We start from the raw sequence: 3,838 nt of genomic DNA, 5'->3' as shown, positions 1-3,838 counted from the left end.
AAATTGTAATATATTACTAGTTACTTATTACTCCTTAAAAAAGTAATATTATTACTTGACTTATTACTGGGTGATAAAAGTAACTAGTTACGTTACTTGTTACGTTACTATATTACTTTCCAGTGTTTCCCACAGAATGACAAGGGGGGGTATCATTTGAACAGGTTTGTGCAGCGAAGTTCACGAGAGAGAGAGAAAGGGGGCACGAGCGAGGAGGTGCTGCACCAATATATGCTCCATATACACAATAATGGCAGTAGCTACTTACAGCTGTGGAAAGAATGCCTCTCTCCCTCGTTCTCCATTCTTCCTTTAGCTTTTTGGCTCAGCGGACATGAACAAGTCAGGAGCCGCTGACCTGTCGCACAGTCGTGGATTCACGTCAAGGATGGTGAGTTCGGTAACGAGTAACGCAGCGTTACTTGCATTAGTAACTAGTAATAATATTACTGTTTTAGAAAAGTAATTAGTTACACTACTTAACTGGGAAAAGTAATATTATTACAGTAACGCGTTACTGCTCAACACTGGTGCCTAATGCCCCTAATGAAATCGGCTGCTGATGTTGCTCGAGGTGTTCGAGTGGGGGCGCTAGCATCTCAGTGCTGGGGGCCCCTATGGAACTGGCTGCTGTAGTTGCAGGAAGTGACCAGCTGTGGCACTGGCGTCCCGGTGCGGAAGTCCCCTAATGAAGCCTGCTGCTGTGGTTGGTAGATGTAGATGGCTGGGATGCTGGCATCCCAGTGCTGGGTACCTGAAGCTGGTTGTCCTGTGTGATGTAGGCTGCTGGTGCGGTCAACCCTGATGAGAGGTGGAGGGCTTGGAATTCTGGTGTTGGTTGACGTCCTGTTTTGTTTTGGTACTGACTTTTCTGCTATCCTGCGATGGAGGTAATATGTGAACTGTCCCTTTAACAGTGGCGCTGACGTCACGGCGTGCATAATGCACCACCCGGAAAGGAGCTGGTGTTGACGGAACTGAATGCATGGCACGCTGTTCTCTAAGTCGGAATTATTTCATCTTTAACCGTTTTCTGAAGAGTGGCTATAGTTCGTGTCTAGATTGTTCATGAAGACTGTTTGACCCTGGACCTCGCTGGCGTGTGGAAACGCTGTGATCAGCTGTTTGATGAGAGGCGGAGGATTCTTTGGGTGTAATGTTTCAGATTGTTGAGGAGAGTGGACCGTGGAAGGCGGATGGCGTTAAAGCTGGATTTACCCGCTCCCTGGCCGACTTTAGGATTGTAGAAAGCCGGGCATCAAGCGTGGAGATGGAGGAGAGAATTCGGCTTCTGGTGCTGGGCCTGCTGACGTGAACGAAGAAGATGTCGCAAATCCGTCCGATGGGGATAGCAATGTGCCGACACTTCTCACAGAGGTAAGTGGATGGAAGTAGCTTGTAATGATACGCGTTATAGGATGTTAGTGTAGCGTACTCGACAAGATGTTGCTTGGTCTCGGTTCATGTGCGGAATGCGAGAGTGAAGAAGAGGATGTGTGTTGTGTGGGTATTTATGGAAATGCAGGGAGTGACGTCATTGATGTGTGGTCCTGCTCCTGAAACTCTGCTGGTAGCACCATTTAAAGACATGAACATAAATGCACCTCCTCATCATGTCCCTGTTTTACTGTCAAGGTTACAGCTGTATGATGATGTTGTACAGGTAGTAGCAACAACGTTGATGCTAGAGAGGAGGCTTCCCCGCTGCCTGTGGCCTCAGCTTGGGGTGTGTGGGCTCAACTATGGTCTGAAGGAGCGCTGGTATCTCAGGAAAGACAGTACTGCTGTAACAGATGCTTTAAAGCCCTTGAAGAAGTTTAAAATCAAAAAGTTTTCCTGTATGTAGGAGTCATGAACTGATTTATTGCACGTTTGGAATTAATTGTATATAGGTTTATTTGTTGTTGCACTTTTTTGGTAAGTCACGTGGATGTGGGTGGTGATTTCTGTATAGTTAATTTACACACCTGTTCAATGCCTGTGGCAGAAAGAGGATGAGTGAATGGGACGCTGTAGTTTTTGTTGACCGCGGTATTCTTTGTAGATTTGATCGTTGTGATTATTATGAATATACGGTTCACATTATTAAGTTGCATATTTTCATCAATAAAACCAATAGACTATATTCTTTGAGATCCGCGAATTATTTGTGCAGCAAGTTAGACAAACAGCACCAAAAGGCCCTACCTCAGCCTCTCAGCAACTACTTTGTTTTTGCTTTTAAGCATAGTTGCTACACTGTAACAATAAATATTCATTACTGAATGTGCAACAATCAAATAAAACAGTTTATATTTATTAAGATCTTCCCAGACAGTAAACTAACTCCGGAAGGTATCACAGGGTCCGGAACGGAATCCGCAAAATAGGTCCGGATCTGAAACAGATGAGGATTACGGATCCGGAACAGATCTGGCCCAGAGGATTACAGACCTTACCCGGATCAAATCCGGACCCCTTCATGAAGTGGCTCATCCGGCCTGGATCAGATTTGGATCCGTTCATTAAGTGGCTCATCTGGCCAAAACCAGCTACAGAAATATCTCAAATCTATCTATCTACTGCTCTGTATAAAAGCTTAAACACATCTTATAACCGGTCTATTCTTTAAGCCACCCTGCAGCTCTTTAGTTAAATGCTTTTACTGGGAAGGAGCAGAAATAGGAAAATTTGGTTTGTAGGCCTATTAGCAACTTAATACAGCTCTGCTATGACCGTAAGAGAGCCATCAGTTATCAGTTATGCTCATATCAGATAAAATAATAGCTAAACTGGGATCCTAAATGCATAGTTTCCTTACACAGATTTTACAGGGTTTCTGCAGGTTTCACCTAGTCTTTTTAAGACCACTGTGAATGAAATTTAAGACCTACACTCACCTAAAGGATTATTAGGAACAACTGTTCAATTTCTCATTAATGCAATTATCTAATCAACCAATCACATGGCAGTTGCTTCAATGCATTTAGGGTGTATGTGGTCCTGGTCAAGACAATCTCCAGACTCCAAACTGAATGTCAGAATGGGAAAGAAAGGTGATTTAAGCAATTTTGAGCGTGGCATGGTTGTTGGTGCCAGACGGGCCGGTCTGAGTATTTCACAATCTGCTCAGTTACTGGGATTTTCACGCACAACCATTTCTAGGGTTTACAAAGAATGATGTGAAAAGGGAAAAACATCCAGTATGCGGCAGTCCTGTGGGCGAAAATGACTTGTTGATGCTAGAGGTAAGAGGAGAATAGGCCGACTGATTCAAGCTGATAGAAAAGCAACTTTGACTGAAATAACCACTTGTTACAACCAAGGTATGCTGCAAAGCATTTGTGAAGCCACAACACGCACAGCCTTGAGGCGGATGGGCTACAACAGCAGAAGACCCCACCGGGTACCACTCATCTCCACTACAAATAGGAAAAAGAGGCTACAATTTGCAAGAGCTCACCAAAATTGGACAGTTGAAGACTGGAGAAATGTTGCCTGGTCTGATGAGTCTCGATTTCTGTTGAGACATTCAGATGGTAGAGTCAGAATTTGGCGTAAACAGAATGAGAACATGGATCCATCATGCCTTGTTACCACTGTGCAGGCTGGTGGTGGTGGTGTAATGGTGTGGGGGATGTTTTCTTGGCACACTTTAGGCCCCTTAGTGCCAATTGGGCATCGTTTAAATGCCACGGCCTACCTGAGCATTGTTTCTGACCATTTCCATCCCTTTATGGCCACCATGTACCCATCCTCTGATGGCTACTTCCAGCAGGATAATGCACCATGTCACAAAGCTCGAATTATTTCAAATTGGTTTCTTGAACATGACAATGAGTTCACTGTACTAAAATGG

At 44.3% G+C, this 3,838-nt stretch overlaps 1 protein-coding gene across 1 annotated transcript in view; it reads left to right on the top strand.

The window, feature by feature from the left end:
- The first annotated feature begins 974 nt into the window (after window positions 1-974).
- The window catches only part of LOC123968300 (transient receptor potential cation channel subfamily V member 6-like), a 27,474-nt gene continuing 24,610 nt past the window's right edge, over window positions 975-3,838 (top strand). Inside the window, exon 1 of the mRNA XM_046044960.1 lies at window positions 975-1,377. The gene's annotated coding sequence lies outside the window, so the exon portion shown is untranslated. The remainder of the gene's footprint in view (window positions 1,378-3,838) is intronic.

This window comes from Micropterus dolomieu, linkage group LG03 (assembly GCF_021292245.1).
Source record: "Micropterus dolomieu isolate WLL.071019.BEF.003 ecotype Adirondacks linkage group LG03, ASM2129224v1, whole genome shotgun sequence".
NCBI lineage: Eukaryota > Metazoa > Chordata > Actinopteri > Centrarchiformes > Centrarchidae > Micropterus > Micropterus dolomieu.
The sequence above is the reverse complement of the archived record's forward strand: the minus strand, read 5'-3'. Positions and strand labels throughout refer to the sequence as shown.